Here is a 22445-nt window from a genome sequence, read left to right as displayed (position 1 = left end):
CATCCCTTGTCAACTTGACATAAATAATATCTCATGTCCAGACCGTCAGTGAGTGTTAGGACTGTCACCTTCAGTGTATGTGTGAGTGTCTGTGTAATGGTGGTTGAACACAAGGCCTGCTCAGCATGCTAAGCAAAATCTTTGCCCACTCTTCAATTTTGGACTTGGCAGTTTCTAGAGTCAGTGTTGAAAGCTGGGCATACACATAGTTACTTGCAGCTTCAGCACTGTGTCTTTTGGGTATCATCAGTGTGATTGTGATGTGAGTTTGCCTACCTGGTAACCAGCTGCCTCCTCTGTAAAGCACGAACACTAATAATATTCTTGGGAAGAGCTTCACATGGGTCTCTGTCCAAATTAGCATCCAGAAATAGAACTGAATTATGTTTTATACTTTATGTACACAGTAACTTCATTTGCCAACAGTCCTAAGGAAATGATTGGCTTTTACATTTGGAACAACCATATGACAGATCGGTGGGATTTGTTACCCAATCACATGAGCAGTTTTGGTAAATGATCCTGGCCTAAGCAGCTGTGGAGCGGTGTTCCCATTTGCTACATGGAGCCAGACCAGGAGGAAGAAGGACACCATCTGGTCCACACACAGAGTTGGGCCTGATTTATAGATCTTAAAATCTGTCAACACGCTTGCTCTCCTCCCCTACTGTCAGTGCTGTTCCCTGGGATAGAATTTTAACAGCACGTTTTCAAAGCAGCTCTGTGACTTGAGGTCAGTGTAGTGTCTGGGCAGCTGTGTGTCAATTACACTGCCACCTGAACTGCATCTGTTTCTTCTTGTCTCTTGACCTGGGCAGGCCCATCTTAGTTCTGGTGGGCCAGGGTGATCTGAGGCTGTGTTTCAGTGAGCTCATTTAGGGACTGAACTGTGGGAGGCTATGGTGGGCCATGGAAGATGTACAGTCAATAATGCCAGATAGTGTTTTATAAAGTCTATCCTCTGCCTTCTCGATTGCCAAGGAAAAGAATGTAGACACCTGAGAATGTTGCTTCTGTAGACATTACATGGAAATGCTCCCTGTGATGGTGCTGTTTGCCTGAGAAGGTTGTAATGGCTGCTGTTGATTAAGTCTCAGGTGCACCTTTTCCTAACTCTGGTACCAGCCACCTGAAATGAGGGAAAGGGTCATACATGGCTACAGAGCCTCTTTGTGTGGTCAAAATGGGACATCTATATCAGTATTTGCAAAGTGCAAGAAGCCAGTTTTGGCTGATTTAAGTCAAAAGGTCTTTATGGAAAAGTTGCTAGTAGAGTAAACAACAGGGATTATGAAGGTAACTCCTAGGGTCTATGGACAAGACTGAACAGCAATTGCTTAAAGAGATGTGTACTGTTTAGATTTTTTTCTTCTTGTCAGCTTGACATAAACTAGGGTCCATGCTCACCTGAGAAATGTCTTCAAAAGATTGTTCTGTAGAGAGCAAAACACTCACACACATACAATGAAATAAAATAAAAGTAGAACTTTAAAGAAATATATTGCCACATAGGCAAGTTTGTGGGGCCATTTTCTTGATGATGATGAAGGTATGGTCTAGCATAGATGATGTTACTGCAGGCCAAGTGGTTCCAAGTTGTTTAAAAGAGCAAGCTGAACAAGCCATAGGGAAAAATCAAGTGTGTGGTTCCACATGTTGCGTTTGGTCATGGTGCTTATCACAGCAATAGAAAGCAAACTAGAACTGGTTGGAATGTGATGATGGATCTCTGAGGAATTTCTACCCTCTGGGATTTACTGCTCAAATTAGATTCCTGGGGAATTGAGTTAGATTGACCCAACTCCAACCATATGTCATTCACCTGCTCTGTAGTCCTACTGAAACCACTTGAGGGAGCAAGTCTTGCAGAAGTAAGTAGAGGAGCTCTCCCAGAAGGAAAGGGTAAGGGATTTGAGAAAGTGACAGAAGCCACCTAGGAAAGACTATGGCAAGCAAGAGAGTTTCTTTTTGCATGACTGCAATGGGTGGACTCTGGAGCAGCACAGCCCCAGAGACTTCATCCCAGGATTGCCTCTCAGTGTTGATATGCCTTTCTTACCATTATTAATTACATAGCTTAACAATTCCTGGGCATCAACCCAACCTATAGGGCAAATTTACTTCAGATCAACATGAAGATGAACTTTCATAAATTAATGCTGTTTAGATGAATTAATGACTTTATTTAATGTCTGTTTTGATTCAAATAATTTTAGGAAGAAAGTTTAAGAAGATAGTTTTAGTTGTTTTGCCAGAAAGATGTAATAAAGTTAGAGTCAAGAATGGAATGTACCCCCTCCATAGAATAGTAAGTAAAAGCTGCACAATAAGGAGCACAATGAGCTTTCATAAATTACCCTAAGAAGAGAAATAGGTTTGGGACAAATTTGTGATCAGGAAAAAGCATTCATTCTAGGTCAGGTCCAAGGATGAAGCCACAGGTGTGCAGTATGATAAAGCAAGGTCATGTGAGACTGTTGCTTTGATCTTATAATGAGCTTATAACACTGCTTTGAACTTAATATCAACATCCTTTTTGTAACTTCCCTTTTGTATAACATTTTATCTATAAAGTAATTTTATTTTTAAAAATTGTCTAAGGTAAAACAGACTGAGTGAAGAAATTGAAGTGTTGCTTTTGGAGCTCTGCTCCATCCACCAAATGTATGTATATGTATGCATACATATGTAGGTGTATGTGTATGTATATTCATATGCATGTGCACTTTTGAAACTGACGAAGCAGGTGATCAGGCTCAGCCAGTGTGTATGTGCCTGACTTCCTCTCTCTCTCTCTCTCTCTCTCTCTCTCTCTCTCTCTCTCTCTCTTTCTTTCTTTTCTCTCTGGGTCATGAAGAGTTAAACTCTGAGCCTGTTGCCTGGTCAGTGAGGGGCCCTTGAGCCAGAGGAAAAAAAGCCCAAGTAACTAAGCTTTTTTTTTTTTCCTTAATCCTCTGCCTATCAACAGGAGTTAAATTGCCAGAAGCTAGCAGCTTTTGGGCCCAGAATAGTAAAGAGTTAAATTGCCAAAAGCCAGGTCTTTTGGCTCCAGAATAGCAAAGAGTTAAAGAATTAAAATTGCCAATAGTAAACCAGGGCTATATAATGAGAGCATGTCTCAAAAGAATAATGTCATTGGCATTTTAATAGATATTGTAGACTTTGTAAATCACTTTTAGTAAAATAACCATGTCTATAATACTAATTCTGCTGATCTTTGAGTATGGGAGGCAGGGGTCAGGGTATGTCAGGTGCGGGCTGGGGTGGGGTGGGGGAATTTTTATGTCTTCTAGTTTCCTGGTTTTCTTTCTTTGATGCTTAAAGTCTTGATTGTAAAACTCTTTCACTTCTGTGTTTGCTTTATTTTTAATTTCTTACTCAGCATATTACTTTTTGGTGTACAGATTTTGATATGTTGATTTTTATGCTGCTACTTTACTTAAAGTTCTCTTCAAGATTGTTCAGTTTTCTGTTTGTTTGTTTGTTTGAAGTATGGTCCATGGAGGTGCAGAAATGAGATGTCTTAGTAGTTAAGAGCACTGGGTGCTTTTAAAGAGGACATGGGTTTGACTCTTAGCACTCACCAGGCAGCTCACAAGCATCTGTAACTTCAATTCCATGGAATCTGATGCTCTCTTCTGTCTTGTGCAGTCACCAAACACTCATACAATGCATAGACATACACATAGAGTAAACACCTAAACATATAAAAACTTACATAAAAATTAAAAATTAAAAAAGTAAGTGTAGGGTCATATGTTTGCAGAGAGGGATAGTTTGATTTTTTTTTCCTATTTGTATCTAGGTTTTTTTTCCTCTCTTGCCTTATACTTGTAGTGAGAACTTCAGTCATTATATTGAATTAAATGAACAAAGTGGGCATCTTTGTCCAGTTATTATTTTAGATATACTCAGATGTGCATATGTAAAAATTATAAAAATGAACCTTTGAAAAATAGTTCATATCAAGGAGCTGGAGAGACCTTAAATCTTAGCACTTGGGAGACAGGCATTTTATCTTTCTTTATGTGTTGTCCTCTATCCACCCAAAGGGTGAAGTGAAACCAGGTCAAACAGTTCCATCAGTTTCTGTCTTGATGGAAAAGCTGGAAATGTTACAGCCTCTTAGAAAGAGAAGTGAGGAGGTTTGGGAGACCTGTGCAGGACCTGTACCTAAGGTCCTGCTATCATGGCAATGGTGGCAGTGGCAGTGGCAGTGGCAGTGGCAGTGGCAGTGGCAGTGGCAGTGGCAGAGGCAGCAATAATTGCAGGGGTGGCAGCAGTGTGAGCCTGGCCTGCCAGATGGGTCTAAGGTCCAGCAATGAATACTTTGGGAGAGAGAACTCTTTCCCAAGTGTTATAACTCAATAAAACAGCCAATCTTAGATGATCGTCAATGTGTGCTTTATTCTGTGTGGATAGGGACTATATAAACATTGAGAAGTAGGGTGAGATTTAGTTAGAGGCAGATGTCTTTTATTGGCTTAGTTTGAGATGTTAGTGATGCTCTATTTGCATGGGGAAGGACTCCAGGTATTTTCCCTACATGACTGAGTGTCATGGTCCTCTCAGTGGGGTATGGTGATGACTTGTTCCAGAGCAGGTAGAGGTAGGCAAGGCTTCACTCCTACAGTTTTCAGTTCTGAGATTCACAGGGTCTGATGTCACTCAACCTTACCAGTTCTTCTGTCTGGTGGTGTGGTCTACTTGCCCTAGAACAACTTCTTTTTGTTTTTATAAAGAAGAGGTATCATTGGAGTAATTGTCTCTTATGTTGGGAATGATTTGGTATGGAACCAAAACCTGATTACTAGTGATCTCTACAATGCTACTCATCTGTTGTTTAAGAAATTAGATAAGGCAGGGTTCCAGGAGAAGCAGGGTTCTCAATGGCTAGTATGGGGCCACAGAGAGGAAGAGCCAAGCTACCAAGGGGTTTGAGTACCATGGGGTAGGGAGATTGGGAGCATAGTGTGTCTGGAGATCTTCCTGGAGATCTTAGAGCATTTGTACATCTTGTCCCGGTGGCCCAGATTCATTGACATCGAAGCCACATTCCTTCTTCAGAGGATGGACTTGTTGGACATCAATGGGAAGAGAGGCCCTGGGTCCTGTGAAGGCTCGATGCCCCAGTGTAGGGGAATGCCAGGACAGGGAATGGGTATGGGTGGGTTGGTGAGCAGCGGGTGGGGAGATGGAATAGGGTTTTTTTTTTTTTTGGAGGGGAAACCAGGAAAGGGGGTAACATTTGAAATGGAGATAAAGAAAATATCTAATAAAAAAGAAAAAGAAAATGCAAATCCCTCCCAGTTTAGCAGTCAGTAAGTTCAGGGGCCCCTGGTTTAGGAGAACAACTCCTCCTAAGGAGGTTATCTGCCATTGAAGGGACTCAAGGCCTCTTGCAGTGGAATTCATTGCCTGGTCAAGTTTGTCCTGGAAGTTACTGGCCAGCTGGTTTGGACAAGGACTGCTTCAATAGTTGCTGTTGTGTCCAGTGAGACAGAGACCCAGTCCAATGAGCAGAAGGACAAAGATCTCTCTCTTCTATTGGTCTCCTCCCAGTTGTAAGGTGAGTTCTTCAGATTTTTAGAGATAAACGTGGAGAGCAATCACTATGGAGTGCAGGAATCTTGAAAAGGGAGGTTAATGCAGGAACTTGTAGTTCCTCTGCACTAGAGAAGACCAGGGGCATTAGCATATATTGGTTTGGTGATGGTGATGTAGTGGGAACATGTAGAATAGAGTTTTGAGTAGGATCCTATAAGGCAAAGGGGAGGGGTAAATCAAAGAGAAAAATGTCTTGTGATTTTTGTGTGGGTAAGGATCCATGGGGTTCATGAAGGGAAATGTTAATGGGAACAGCTGCCAATAGTGTTCAGGAGAGAGAAGCACAGAAGAAGCATTGGGAGGAGTTGGGGTGGATGGTTAGGGGAAGGAAGTTAGCTGTATATTGAATGTATTGTAGGCAGGAAAGAGTAACATGGAGTGCCTTCTGATATTGATTTCCTGTTGAAGCATTTTAACATGGCTAAAGACTGATTTGGAGGCAGGGACAAGCTGGTGAGAGACATGTAGTTAGGCTATGAGATATTTGGCATAACCATTAGGATAGAGTGTACTCACGACTCCCATTCACCAACATTCATCCCAGGGATAGCTGATGGAAAGCTGAAAATGAGTTTTAAGGTTGGCAAGCATGGTGCTGCTTTGGCTAATGAATTCAATTCAATTCATTCACTCCAATATCTGCAACCTCCATATGTGGAGGCCTCCTGGAGACATCAACCAGTGTTTCAGTAAGGGAAGTAGAGGAAAGTGCTGGGTGGGTGTAGTGAAGATGGAATCGGGTTGGAGAGGGATCTCAATCATGGTCCAACATCCTTAAAGTGGGCAGTCCTTGTTCCTATGATTTTGTTGTGTCCATTGTAGGTCTCCCTAGCAAAGACTCTCCAGTGGTTGAGGTTGGGAAGGCTAGAGAGGCTGGGCAGTGGAAGTGTTAGTACAAAGAACAACAAAAAATAGACATGAAGCTGTGGAGGGCACATGCCCTAGACAGTAGTCACCAGGTCATGGATGTCCTTCTAGGAGATCTTTTTGTTCCTTTGGAAGTGGTGTCTCCTCTGTCCTTGATCTTTTAGCAAAGGGCGAGCCATCTTCTTGATCAATGGGGTAATGTGGACATTTCTGGTGGGAATTCAGATAGGTCTAGGCTGTGGGAAACACAAGCAAGATCCCACTGTAAGGAGGGTCTCTGGTTCCTCCCGAATCCCATCCAAGGGATTGCACCATTTCACTAGGATAGGATGGGTTATTTCTGGTGTGAGGCAATGCAGGGAGATAGCAGGGTGTTTGGGGCACTTGTGGATGTTAATATATTTAGGGTTGTTGTCTTTTGATTTAGAAGTTGGACTTTTAGGATTTGATGTGTTCTTTCTACTGTTTCTTGGCACTGAGGGTTGTGGGGAGTCCCTATATGGTGGGCAATTTTCCACTGTGAGCAGAAAGTTTCGAATTGAGAGTTAGTAAAGGCAGGACCATTGTCAGTTTTTAATTTGTTGGGGGATGTCCATGATGAAAAAAGTGGAGAGCATATGGTGAAATAACCTTTTTGAATTTTCTCTTGTTTGGGCTCTAGCCCATATAAAATGTGAGTATGTAGCTATGGTAACAAAGACTTATTTCTGTCTGCTGAATTAGAGAATGTGGATGACATCAATTAGCCATACAGCATTGGATATGAGACCTCAGGAGTTGTTGCCCATATTTTGTAAAGCTAGGATAGTAATGAGGGATGCACAAGAGGAACATGTTTTATTAACCACTGGAGTTAAGCAAGAAGGATGTGGGGGAAGTGGGCAAGAAGCCCCTTTATATTTGTGTGTGCGCATGAATGGAATTGGTCTGCTTGCTTGATGGAGGCTCTGAATGTTCCTGTAGAGGTGATTTGATCAGCCAGGGCATTTCCCTTGGATATTGGACCTGGCAGAGGACTGTGAGATCTGACTTGCTGGATGTAAAGGGGAGAAGTTCTTTCTAGTAAGAAAAACCAGTATGAGTAGAGGGGAAAAGTGGGTTGGCATTTAATATGACACAGAATCTTTATAGCTAGAGGGGCAATTTGACAGTATATACATTGAAAAGAGGTTAAAGGGCATATTGGTTTCCTTTAGGGAATTGATAGCATATAGTTCTTTATATTGGGAGGAGTGATGGGGTAACTATTTGAATCAGACAATGGAGGGTGTATTAGTCAGGGTTCTCTAGAGTCACAGAACTTATGGGTAGTCTCTATATAGTAAAGGAATGTATTGATGACTTACAGTCTGCAGTCCAACTCCCAACAATGGTCAGTAGCAGGTGTGAATGGAAGTCTAAGGGTCTAGCAATTGCTCAGTCCCACACAGCAAGCAGGTGAAGGAGAGAGAGAGAGAGAGAGACTTCCATCTTCCAATGACCTTATATGGTCTCCAGCAGAAGATGTATCCCAGATTAAAGGTGTGCCACCACACCTTTAATCCCAGATGACCTTGAACTCGGAGATCTCCCTGTCTTAATCTTCTGGAATCCTTAGCCCCTATGCCTCAAGATCTCCATATCAACAAGATCCAGGTCAGAAACTTCTATCTCCCAGCCTCCAGATTAGGGTAACTGGTGAGCCTTCCAATTCTGGATTGTAGTTCATTCAAGATATAGTCAAGTCGGCAACCAGGAAAAGCCTCTACAAAGGGTTTATCCTCAGGGTAGTAGTATTCTATCACTGAAGCTTCCCTATTTCCTCCCATGGGTAAATATTAAGGGGCTCCAATTACTGGCTTTTTTGAAAATAGTCAGCGGGGATAGCAGCTATCCTAACAGAGGCAGAACAAAAGCCCATTTTTCTTTAGGGTAATGGTTGTCAGCTTGTCCTGGGAATCCTCTTAAGCTGATTGCAAAGCAGGAGTGATTTTTGATTCCACTGAATATCAGTGAAGGAGAAGGGGGGGCGGTGACGAGAATGTTAGGTTCTTTATTTAAAGTTTGTAGGGCTCTGTCCTTGCCATTTTAAATCATATTAGTGAGTGCATCCACCTCATTTAGAAATCTGGGTGTACCACCCATGGAGGTGTGGAGCCATCCCAGCAAAACCCCTGGGGTTGGTATAGTTCTCCAACTAGTGTAAGGGAGAAACTAAAGATAAGAGCTGTATGGGCATTGTTGGGACATATCTAGCAAGATCCCTGTCTTTTAGAGCTGTAATAACAGAGTTTAAAACTTGGATTGTCTCAGGAGACGGTGTTCTCTTTTTTTGTTTGTTTGTTTTGTTTTTTTTCTAAACAGTTTTTTTATTAAATATTTTCTTCATTTACATTTCAAATGCTATCCCGAAAGTCCCCTATACCCTCCCCCCACCCTGCTCCCCAACCCACCCACTCCTGCTCCCTGGCCCTGGCATTCCCCTATACTGGGGCATATAATCTTTGCAAGACCAAGGGCCTCTCCTCCCAATGATGGCTAGGCCATCTTCTGCTACATATGCAGCTAGAGACATGAGCTCAGGGGTACTGGTTAGTTCATATTGCTGTTCCTCCTATAGAGTTACAGACCCCGTGAGCTCCCTGGGTACTTTCTCTAGGTCCTCTATTAGGGGTCCTGTGTTCCATCCAATAGATGACTGTGAGCATTCACTTCTGTATTTGCCAGGCACTGGCATAGCCTCACAAGAGATAGCTATATCAGGGTCATGTAAGCAAAATCTTGCTGGCATATGCAATAGTGTCTGTGTTTGGTGACTGATTATGTTATGGATCCCCTGGTGGGGCAGTCCCTGGATGGTCCTTCCTTGCATCTCAGCTCCAAACTTTAGGAGACGGTGTTCTTAAGGAGGAGGGCCTTTTATCCCCTTTTAAGAAGTTAAAGAGAGGTTTAATAAACAAAGTCTTTTGTGTCTATTAAGGATGCTGTGGGAAGGGGGAGACAAGTTTAGCCAAAAAGCTCTGGCGGGAGGTGAAAGTTAAGTTTTGAAGGAAGAAAAAGGTAGGTTTGAGAAGGCATATTGAGGTGAGGAAGATATCTGTTCCTAAAAATGCAGTGGGCATAATAAGTTGTATTTTGTGAGGGGCCCTTTTGAATCCTAGAGAGGATAGGTAAGGTATTAGCTGGTCTTTAATTTGGGAAGGGAGATGGAAGAATCCCCCCAACTAAGATGTCATCCATATAATGATATATATTGATTGATTTGTCTAACTAGGGTTTTAATGCAGTGTCCAGAGCCTCCTGACAAATGGTTAGGCAGTTAGCCATTCCTTGAGGGAGAATGGTCCATTCATATCATGAGGCTGGACCACAGTTGTTAATGGGGGCTACTGAAAATGCAAAGCATTCACGTCTTAGGGGTGGGGAGGGTTGGATAAAAGAAGTCTTTTATGTCTATTGTCAATAGAGGGACATTGGCAGGAATGACTGAGACATGCTCAGCACTCTTTGGGAAGAGCCCCAGACTTGCATGATTTTATTAGTTGTCCTTACATCTTATATTAGTCTCCATATCCCTGAGTTCTTTTTTTATATTGAATACAAGGGTGTTCCATGAACTTCAGGAACAGTGGATGTATTGTAGTAGAAGCTGTTCTTTTACCAGTTGTATGAGGGCTTCAAGTTTCTCGCCTGATAGAGGCCACTGCTCAACCCAGTGGAAAGCTAATAAAGGCAGGGAGTATTAAATCTAACAGTGGCCCTTAGAATTGGAGGTGATTTGTAGGGGTCGGGGCTAGCGTCTTCTTAGATGTAGTTTTAGGTATAGTTTTTCTGGGTATAGTTTTGGGTCCACTTGCCCCACATTTATGAGTTTGAGGCATCCTATTCTACATAGGGAAGTCCAGGCTAGCCTATAGCTATGTAGTGACACTTATCTTGGAAAAACACAAAACAAAATAAAACAAAATTCTCAGCAAGGACCCAGTGCAAAGCACTAATGGGGAATATATAGGAGAGCAGATAACTCAAGTAGGGGGTGGATCATTCAGGTAATTGCCATTCAGGAATGACACTATGAAACCCAGTATAGACCAGCATAACCCTACTGAGCACAGGTTTCAGAGTTCTCCCTGGAGGTTCTTCAGGAGGGGTTGGGGAGGCTGAGGAAGAGGGATGGCAGCATGGGGGGTGTTTACACAGCTCTCTTGACATTGAAGACTGTTGGAAAGTTCTTACTTTACTGATACTTTGGTCTACCTAGCAAGAGATGTACATAAGCTACCCTATCAGAAGTAGGTCACCTCCAAATGGTGACTAGGTACTGAGAAATCTGCTGAGCCTCATGATAAGGGAAGTCCCAGGCTTCAGTACAGTGCTGATTGTGGCAAGGATTCTAAGTAGTTTTACAAGTGGCCCTGGATGAACCAGCCCATTGTGTGTGCTTCATAGACATCCTCTTGGTGACATTGAACAGGGCCTCTGAAGATATTGTTGCCTTCAGACATCCAACCATGTGGATCAGCTGCCAGTCTGTATGAGGAGGGACTAGGTGCCATGTGAAGGCAAGGGTACAGTGAGCTGAGGGCATGAAAGATAAGGTATTACTCTGCTGTCAGTGAGCCAGTTTGTGCTGAGGGAATGACATCTGTGAACTGAGGGAACTGTGGTCTTGTTCGTTTTGGTACTAGCCATTAAATGCATGGCCTATGCATGGCAGGTAACCCACCACTTTACCATTTAGCTATATCTCCAGTGGTCTTTATACTTTTAAAGTTACACTTAGTTTAAATGCTTAATGTGTGTGTGTGTGTGTGTGTGTGTGTGTGTGTGTGTGTGTGTGTGAATTTGTGTGGATTGCTTGTCAATGCACATGTGTAGATCAGAGAATAACTTTTGAGCTTCAGTTCTCTTCTTGTAGGTTCCAGGGTTTAAACTCAGGTTGTAAGGATTGGTGGCCAGGGCTGTTACCTTCTGAGCCATCTCAGCTAGCTCTCTTGATAGTTTTTATTTTGAGACTGTGCCATGGACCACTCCAGTCGGGTATGGTGGTCCCTGGAATGAGGGTCCTCGAAGCTAGTGGGTAAGAATTTGGCCATGACAAACAGAAACAAACACATCCAAGCATTACAACTCTGAAACTGTGTATTCAGTGAATCACCAACAGAACAGGTAACATCATTATGAATCATCAAAATATAACAATTCTAAAAGGATGAATTCGGGGGGGGGCTGTCCTCCAAGACTAGTAGCATATTTCCAGGAGCAGGTTAATAAATCTTTAAGGGTCAGTGCTCTTAACTGCTGAACTAACTCTCTATCCCCATGGTCAATTATATTTAACATCGAGTACCTGATTTTCTTTAAAATAAATTTTCAATGTATAAATTTAAACTATTTTAATCCTTTCTAATTAAGGCTTTCTTTACCATATACCAAAATCCACCTCCAATGACCCACATGTAGCCATATGAAATTTTATTGTTGGGAAAGTTTTTATCTATCATAATAGTTTCGTAAACGATTTAAAAAGTAAAATGTTGGTTTCCCTGGGGATAAGGTCATGTTAGTGGCCCCATCTCTAGGCATGGTTTCTTACCCATTATTCTCGCTTAAGATCTTGACCTAGGCTCCCAAGGAACATGTAAAGAAGAAAAGGAATAGGAGAAAACAAAACAGATAGATTGCCTGCTGTGAGAACTACAGCTCAATATTTTTTCTCCAGTGAAGAGTTCCACAACCAGTTCCAGGAGGCCTCCCCCTTTTGAGGTCAATCACCTCAGTCTGTGGAACTTGTCACACAGATCCTACTGGAGGTGGTGTGGCAAGACTGGGCCTGCTAAATTGCTCAGTCTGGATTAAGGGTCTTGTTGAATCAGGGCTGGCCTTGAGCTCACTCTGATTGGTCTTGGAATGTGATTACCTTGTCTCAGTTTCTCAAGTAATAAGAACTGCAGGCCCATTACCTGTTTAGTCGGGAGCCGTGGGGTTGTAAGATGGCCTGAATATCTTCTCTGAGCATGCAAATCAAAACCCCAGTGAGTTATCACTGGAAACAATGCTAATGAGGTTATGCACTGTAGGACTGTTATATAGTCACCATCCAAAGTGTCATGGCATTTGCTTCCCCTGCCTCATAAGCTGATTTATCATATGACCCAGCAAGTCTAATCCTTGATATGTGCTCTAAAGAATTGAAAACAGGTGCTCAAGCAAACATGTGTATATGAATATTTATAATAGCCCAAAGCAGGAAACAACTCAAATGTCCATCTATGGATGAATGAATAAGCAAAATGTGGTCTTATTGTATTATGGAATTTAATTCAGCCATGAAAAATGAATGAAGTATTGCTACATGCTACAATGTAAATGAACCTTGAAAGTACAGTACATGAAGGAAACCAGGCACAAAAGGACACCTAGAATATATTTCCTCTTATGTGAAATATCCAGATTAGGTAAATCCATAGAAGCAGAATGCAGACTGGCATTTCCTAGAGAGTATGGGCAGAGAGGAGTAGGGGGAGAAGCAGCCTAATAAAACAGATGTTCCATTGTCCAGTTGTGGGAACATTTTGGAGCTAGATAAAAGTTGAGTAACACTGAATCTACTAAATTGCATTCAACCATTCACTTGAAGATGGTCATTTTATGTTGTATGACTTTTATCTCAAGTATTAAACAGAGGGAAAGAAAGAAATCCCTTCTTTCAAGACTTAAATGCCACATGTTCTCTGGTATCTCCACTGGTTTCTCAGCTACAGGTATCCTTAGAGACTTTCTTTTCCTACCCTGGGCCATCTGTTTGTACCTCTGACTTGGTGAGCACTGGGTCAGAGTCTGAGCCATGTTACTCTCTCCCTGTGAGCTCATACTGCGTCAGCCTTACCAGATCCACTCATGCTTCACAGTTCCTACTAGATCTACAGCAAGAGCCTCATTAGCTTTGGGGATGATTAGAGAAATCCAGGCAGATCAAGCAGAAAGATACAGGGAGATGGGGGTGTTTAGAACCAGGTAGATCTGCAAGGTCAAGAGTGAATTGTCTAATCCATGCATGCTCAGTTTCTGAATCTGCACTGCTGATGCAGACATGGGGATGGATGACTTGATGCCCTGGTGGGTACAGCTCTACTAGGTTGCCGTCCAACAAACTCTGTCTCTGCCTTCCTTTCTTCCCCTAATTGGTATACTGGCTCTTCTAAGCTGAGTCTAAACAGCTTTCCAAGGGGTTTTCCTGGGGTCAGAGAACTCACCCCTATGACTTCCTGTCTATAGCTCCCTTATGATAGATTAGTATACCAGTTGTCATCTGTATACTAAGCTATTATACCAGCTATCAACTATATACTAGACTAGCATATTAACTGCTCACAGTATACTAGACTAGCATGCCAACTGTTCACTTTATACTAAACTAGCATACCAACCTCCAATTATATACTAGACTAGTATGCCAGTTGATAAAGTATCTGCTTGTGCAAAGGTATGGACCCAAGTTTGGATACCCAGAACCCACATAAAAGCTAGATGCTGCAGCATACAGCTATAGAGTTAAATATATAACTCTAGCTTTGTAGACTGAGGTATGAAGATCACTACCTAACTAGTCTACTTGAATCGATGAGCTCCAGATTTATCAAGACCTTATCTCAAAGATAAGGTTGGGCCATGGCCAAGTCTTCTAGTTAGGGTATTCTTATGGCCCCCAATACCTAAGGGACTTCCTGCTGCCTCAAATAATCTACCCTCCACAGTTAGAAGTAAACAGAAGAAACCTAGAATGTTCTATAACCTGCTTTCTCATGGACAGAAGCTAAGGCTCCTTTGCGAAAGTGGTATCTCCTAGGCAGCTCACTCTTAGTGACTGGACATCCAGCCAACAAGATGTGGGTGCCTAGGAGCCACCAAGTCTGGTTCTTTCATCATTCATGTAAATGTTACAGCTTTGCTCCAGCTGGGGGAGATTTTCCCAGTGAAAGTGTTACAGCTCTTCTCTGAGAGGGATCCCAGCAATAAATCGTGAGCCAAAGAATACCACAAAGTCACTGCATAACAACCTCACACAAGGGATTTATTGGGGGAGAAAAGGCCAGAAGGGTGGCAGACTTTATATAGGGTTTCTTGCGGGAGGGGCACAGCTTTTCAGAGTGGCCTAGGATTGGTAGAATTTTTGTGATCTGATCTTGGAGCAAGCATAGGGATTGGTAAAGTTTCTGGTTTAGGGACTTATAGGATTTTGTGCTCAGGGATTGATGTGATTCTTTGGCTTGATTTTGAGGCAAGCACAATTGGTGGGATTGTTTCTTGGCTCTGGTCTTGGGCTATGGGTCAAGTTAGAGTCAGGGAGTTTTCCCCTTTGGTCATGGTCTTTTACCCTACAATTCATCTTCCCTGACTGGTGAGTACTACTCTCCTGGACTCCATGCCTAGTACAAAGCTCCAAGTTGTTCTATTAGTCTTGTATACATTTGGCTGTTGGCAGAGGGCATGGGTATGGTGACTCATTAGTTAAAGGCATCTGCTGTCTAGCCTGATGACCAGGGTTCAATCCCTGGAATCTATATGGTGGAAAGAGAGAACTGACTCTCACATGTTGTTCTCATGCGCTGACGACCCTGTCCTGCCTCAGTCTCTGGACCCCACTAGGTGTACTTCTTACACTTCTGTGGTCATGTCATGTTTTCTGCTGGTGGCTGTGTGTATGTGTAGGATTGGGTGTGGGTTAAGGTTAGGGTTTCTTTGGGGACTGAGTCAGGAGGATGCCTAGCCAACTTGGCTAAATTGATGATGTGCTCCAGATTCAGTGAGAGCCTACACCTCAAAAAACAAGATGAAAAGGCTTGATGAGTCTGCACAGCTGGAGTTACAGGTGCACATCAGAGCATATCTGCATATACACATACAAACACAAGAAATAAAAATAATATAAAGGACCATTAAAGAAAACATCTAATATTGATATATGCCTTTCGCACACTTGCACACCATATGTGCATTCACACCCACATCTGTACATACATACATACATGAACACATATATCATACATGAGCATATACATAAACAAGCTTCAGAATTCATAAAAAGGCATACTGACATTTGTAGGCTAGCCTTCAGCATCAGTTTCTAAAGCAGGAGCAATTTGCATTTCTAACCACCTCCTAGAATTGCTACTCCTGCCATCAAGGATAATACAGTAGGACCACTGTGCTGACTACAGTATAAACACTCACAGTACAGAAATCATACATTATCATCCAATAAAACAATTTTACACTACTTGACTGTTGATTCAGGCTCAAAGGTTGAGCCTCCATTTCCCCTGTTTGGAAGCTGCCTGCAGCTGGCCTACTCTTGGATGCTGAGTTGACATTTAAAGTATCTGCCACACGAGGGTGCTCTCGCCTATTCTAAGCACAATGCTAGGCTAAGATGCTGCACTGAGTTCCTGTTATCTCTTAGAAGGCATCTATTTCTCTCTTAGCTCAAACATTTGACAAACGGAAATTTCTAAGGATACCTCTCTTGTCTGAATGGATGGTGGTACACAGGGCTTTGTTCTTGTGGCTTTATTTTTTAGAATGTAGAAACTCTGGGTTTGTTTATCTGCTGTTTAAAGGCTCCAATCTTGGGTTGTTTCTGTCTCTGAAGTTCTTGCTAACAATGCTTCTTGGTTAGGATTTTAGGTACCTGGCCAGCACTTAAATAAAATAAAAATAATATAAAAGACCATTAAAGAAAACATCTAATATTTATGTATGCCTTGCACACTATATGTGCATTCACACCCACATCTGTACATACAGACATGAACACATATACCATAAAGGAGCATATACATAAACAACTTTGTACTAGACATGGGTCCAGGTGGGTAGTACATAAAAGGCAGAGGGGATGGTAAGGAACCTGCCCTGGAGGACCCCAGGCAGCCATTTCTTGTTAACCATATGCCACTGATTGTGAGCTGCCCAAAGGAGGTACCACTTCCACAGAGGACCCAGGTACTATCCATGAAAAACAAACAAACAAACAAACAAACAAACAAAACCAAAACAGGTTATCATAGAACATTCTAGGTTTTCTCTTCCTACTTCCAGCTATGGAGGGTACTAAGGGGAGCAGAAAGTCCCATCTCTATTGGGAGCCATAAGGATACCCTAAGAAGGTGCGCTAGCTATGCTCCAAGCTAATAAAACTAGCTAAAAATTTCTTGGCAATTTCCCCAATAAGAGTCACTAATGAATGGCTGGAGTTGATAAATCAAATGATTGAAATATACACTCACTTAGAATTTAGAGGTTGCTAATAAAAAAAAAAACCAAAAAACAACAACAACAACAACAAAAACCAGAAAAGCTTGTGGCGATTGCATGCACGTGCTAGTTACACCGGTGTAGCATTGCCCCAATTACCTGACAGAAAACTTACAGGGAAGAGGGATTTGTTTCAGCTCACTGTTTTAGAGATTATTGGATAGAATTTCATAATGGTTGGGATGTGACACACAAGGTTCTCTTCATTGCAGGCAGAAAGTAGAGATGAGCAGGAATACACTAGAACAAGATACTCCCAGCAACACACCCTTCATGGCCTGCTTCCCTTAGCAACAACTTACACTTTAAGATTTCCAGGACCTCCCCAAATTATACAACCATGTGGGAGCCAAGTCCTTAACACACGGGCTTTGGGGGGAATATTTCCTCTATTAGTTAATTCTTGTTGCTGTGACAAAGTGTTTGAGAAAACTAGCCTAAAGAAGGAAAGGTATATTGTGCCTTGAACATCTTGCAACTCCAGTGGAGGGAACATGAGACAGCTGGTTATGAGTCCACAGTCAGGAATCAAAGGGAGTTGAATGCTGGTGCTTAGAACACTTTCTCCCCCTTTTCCTTTCATTCTTCTGAGCATCCTGCCATGGGAAGGTGCTGTCCATTCTTGCGCGCGCAGGACTGGCCAGTAGTAACGACGCTGCAACAGGATCCTTCTGCACACGTTTATTGGGAGAGCTTTATTGCAGAGGCGAAGAGACCCCAAGCCCAGAATTGGTGCTGCTTATATAGGCCTAGGAGAGGCGTGTCTCACACCCAGATTGGTTATGTACTAAGCCTCATTTGCATGTTCCTCATCTGATTGGCTACTCTCTCTCTCTCTGTACCTCACAGAGCCTCATTATCATACCTCATTTGCATGTCTCACATCTGATTGGTTATACTCCCAAAGCCTCATTATCATGCCCGGGCCAGGCAGTGTCTTTGAAAAAACTTTACTGCATATGTACACATTGGTTGTTTGTCCAAACTTATGCGTGGTGGCCAGCAGTAGTCAGTGCCACTCTGCAACGGCACATGTGGCTTCCCACAGTCCATGTGTAGGAAAGACCTTCACATTCACAATTCAACCTCTCTGGAAATATCCCTCAGGCACACCCAGAGGAGTAGCCTCTAATTCATTCTGATCCAGTCAAGATGACCATGAGGATTAACAAGCTTTACCTATCCAAACTACAGCATTGGGGGATTTGGATTAGAAGGGAAAAAAAGACCAGGGACAACAAGCTTTTTTCCAGAACCTTCCTTTGCTCCTTGATAGTTACACTATAGCTACAACACTGGCTTTAACACTTCATAGAATTAAAGGTAGCCTCTTCTTAGAAAAGTTTCCAGTAAAGAAATAAAAAATGAAATAAAATGAATAAATCTTTGGAAATAAAAACAAACAAACAAAAAAAAAAAAAAAAGGAAAGAAAGAAAAAGAAAAGTTCCCAGCAAGTGGATAGAGTCACATGGCTAGGTGTTGATAACTCCTCTGCCCCAACCCCATGAAGCCAGGTGCGTTTAAGTGAGAAAGAATTACAAATATATTTTGTCTGCAGAATTCTGGTCTAAGTTGTTAGAGGTCATCAAAGTAAAGTCTAAGAATTACAGTCAGGCCCATCTGCATTTGCAGTATGAAGGCTAACAACGTGGCTTCTGCCTACAACAGTGACTAGAGCTAGCTTGTAAGCAGTTGTTCACATAACTCCACTTTGTTCTTCTTATATGTCATGCAGCATGTTGGGGCATAGCCATGGTTGGATGCCACCCTTGCCTTGGTCCTGAGGTGAGGCTGTGGGAATATGTGGGGGAACAAATTAGGTTACCCATGATGACCAGGAAGTAAAGAGAAGGGGCTGAAAAGATACATCCCTAGTGACCCCTTTACTCCAGTTAAGCCCCATCCCTTACCTTACAACATACCCCAATGATGCTTTTATATTATGAATCCATCAAGGGATTAATACACAATCAAGTCAGAGCCCAAGCCATGCTATGTCCCATAAAGATAAAAAGCTTGGACATTTTCTCAAAGACTCCCCAGAAAGTAGAATAAAACATGCACAGAACTATACTGAGAAGCAGGAATTATTGTAGAAAGTCTGAATGAGACAATGTGGTTTGAATGAGAACTGTTCCCCATAGTTATTAACCAAGTATTTGAATACTTGGTCCCCAGTGTGTAGCACTGTCTGGGAGGTTGTAGAACCTTTAAGAGGTACAGCTTTCTGGAGGAAGTATGCCATTGGGAATGGGCTTTGAGAGTTTATACCTCTAACCTATAACCACTTTCTGCTTTGCTGTTGAAGATGTGTCTCAGCTTCCTTTCCAGCCACCTACTGTGATGCCTCCCCTACCATTGTAGACTCCCTATAGAGTCTACAATGCTACAATCTAAGCTAAAATATATAAGCTAAAATCAACTCTTTCTTTTATAAGTAGTTTTTGGTCAGTATTTTATCACAGCAACAGAAAAGTAGCTAATACAGGTGGCTAGGCCTTTCACGCATGGGTCATCAGGGAATATTTCATACCCAGACCATAACAATCTGGCCTAGAGGCATCTCATCATAAAGAGTAGCCATGCCGATCATACCATATTATATGCTTTCCTGAGGGTTACTTGGTTTTATAGCTACTAAAATGTTAGCTGTATTTCTCCATAGGGTCATCTATCTGTTGAATATTAGAATTTATTGTACTTCCAGTAGGAGGGGAAAGTGGAAACAGCACGTAACATGAAAAGGCAGTGCTATTTTCAGTACTAAATTGAGTGCAGGGAGCTTGCAGAGATGTAATGAATCAGCTTATGCAGTCACCAGGGACACTTAAATGATTGAAATACCTAGAAATAAAATCATATGGTTGACTCATGGAGACACATCTTCATAGGGAATCAGAGATATTCTGATTCTGAAAGATCAATGATGGAGAATTTAGTCATAGATCCAGAAAAGGGAGTCATTAGCATATTTTCCTGTTCAGATTCCCAACACACTAAGAATGGAGGCCTGCAGTCTTGAGAGAAGGGATGAGACACTGAGCTGGTCACTATAGCAACTAAGTGGTCAGACTCAGGCCTGACAGTCAGGAAGAACCTAGTGGGGCCACCCAAGTTTTCCAGGATGGCAAGAGACTTTTTAGTCACTCTAGGGAGTTCCATAGCCCTTGGTAAGTATTAAGAACCCTGTCCTGAAACATCTCAATATACAATCATCAACCTGAATTCTCATTAAACAAGAAAGAAAGCTTGTATGCAAAGGCAATCTGGTCACATCTGAGACACCCTTCCCCCCCCCCCCCCCAACACGTACTCCCCTCCCAGGAATGGTTGGTGGGCATAGCAAGCCATCTCCTAGGCAGAGACTGGAAAAAGAATGCAGGACTAGTGCTAATGTTATTTAACCAGAGATTGACAGAAAACAAAAGAGGACTCTGGTTCCCTGAGGGGGAGGACAAATGAGATGGGAGACTGAATTATTCATTTTTATTTACCTCTCCGGAACAGGCTGAAAAAGCTTATTTAGTAAAGGAATGAAAATGAGAGAAACGGGACCCAGCTGGCTCTGGAGAGAGGAGAGAGGCAAAGGCAAATGACATCTGGGTTCTGAATTATTTATTTGTCTTTATTCATCTGTTGGTTGTCTTTCATTCATTATAGCTCCATAGCTATGATTGATAGTAGAAGGCTTTGAAAAATAATAATAATAATAACAAAAATACAAAGTAAAGACCCAGAGTTATAAACCGCATTTATTCAAGGAATGATGTTTTACCATAGTAAATAGTAATTAACTTTAATAAAAGTCCTCAAAGATTAGTATAGATGATCATAGGATTGATGCTGTTCTCTTCAATAACCAAACACTGGTCATATTTGAGAAGGACCTTGCTTGCAAGTGTCAGTGCAGGTAAGGAGTAGGGGTGGCGTGGAGGTGGGGTTCCTGAGACAGCCTATCTGTGGAGTATCTTTTTTTTTTTTTTTTTTTTTTTTTTTTTTTAACTTCAGCAGAAGCAGATTCCAGGGCATGCTATCTTCCTTGTGCCCTAGAGTTGATTCACCAGGGATAAGGTTCAGAGCCCTTTGTATCACATACCTACTCTCTAGTCACCAGAAATAATTTCTCATGCCTTTAAATTGCACACTTAATTGAGTTGGGTCCAAAGCAAGAAAGGATGTGGCTGGACAGGTGTGGATGGGTGGTTAAGAGAGATGTTATTGATTCCATGGAAGAAATGATTCTTTCTTTATAGGTCTAGTGTTTGAAAATTTAAAAGAAGAAAAGAAAAAGCATTAATAAAAAGAGAGAAAAGGAAATGGTCCCTTAAGTAATTCTTTTATTTTTTTCTGGGACCCAAGAGGTGGCTCAGCAGGTAAGAGTGCATACTGCTTTTGTAGAGGACCTTTATTTGGTTTCTAGCAGTCATATCAACCAGCTCACAAGACCCTCTGTGTCTCCAGAGGATCTGTGACCCTTTTTTGGTATCTGTGGGATACCTGAATTCATATTAAAATTCTCACTCCAAGCTTACACCCATGTGTGGGTGAACACACACACACACACACAGACACACAGACACACACACAACTAAATTCTTCAAGGAGAGTTTTTTTTTTCCAAACAAAAGTGTGTGCAACAAATACTCAAATTACTCAAGATGAGATTTAAGGTCTGAAAGTTTCTATGGGGAGATGAAGAGATTAAGCCTTGCATTTTTGAGATTTATAGTGAGAAGTGGTACAAAGATTATTGATGAAGCTCTTGGAAGGAAGAGACGAGCTGGTTCTTCTGGTCTCTGGAAAACAGAAGAGAAGCTGAGGTTGGGTGTATCTGTTAACCATGTCTTTGTCTTCCCAGCTTGTCATCAGTCACATCATTCTTCTAGCCTTCCTGAACCCTTGCTTTGGGTCCCTTACAGAATTTTCCAATAAAACTTGTTTAAGAAAAACTACCAAAGAAAACCCTCATGCAACTAAACCTCCCAGTTCTTGGAGAACCTATGTCTTTCCAGAGGTCAAGTCTTCTCATGCCAATGACACCTTCTTGGCAAACACAAATAAGTTTGTGTGCAGAAGAAAGCATAAGCATTTTGGCTTGAAGCCAGGTCTATCTGTGATTCTTAAGAGTCTGTTTGTTTAAAGGGACTGTGTGGGTTGTGTAGATGCTCTGCTCCAATCACCTTTACTGTACACTTCATCAACCTAGTGTGCTGACTATGTGTTGACTGTTCAGAACCAACACTACCAACTTAACATCTCCAAATCAAAGTGGGATTCACTCTGTGTTACAGTATTTGTCCCCATTCTCCTGTCACTTACACTGAGACTTGACACCATTGAGACAAGACACTTCTCATTGCTCTTTCCTCCCTCTGCCTTGTTCTGTCTCCTTAATATTGTCCAGAACCATCCCTCTACTCCTGGATACCCATATCACATTTCTGGCTCTGGTTCTAAAAAAGTCAGCTTAGCCTTTCTAAATTTTCCTATTTGCTCTTACCTTTTTCTTATTTGCTTTTCTTTCTTTTTTTTTTTAAGAATTTATCTATTTTTATTTTCCTGTGTATTATTGCTTTACTTGTATGTATGTAAATACACTGTATGCATACTTGGTGCCTATAACCACCAGTTACATTGTCATTAGAGTTCTGGAGAGTTTAAATTGACTTGTTAG

This window comes from Mus musculus, chromosome 2, assembly GCF_000001635.26.
Source record: "Mus musculus strain C57BL/6J chromosome 2, GRCm38.p6 C57BL/6J".
Classification (NCBI taxonomy): Eukaryota; Metazoa; Chordata; class Mammalia; order Rodentia; family Muridae; genus Mus; species Mus musculus.
Note: the sequence above shows the minus strand (reverse complement) of the source record.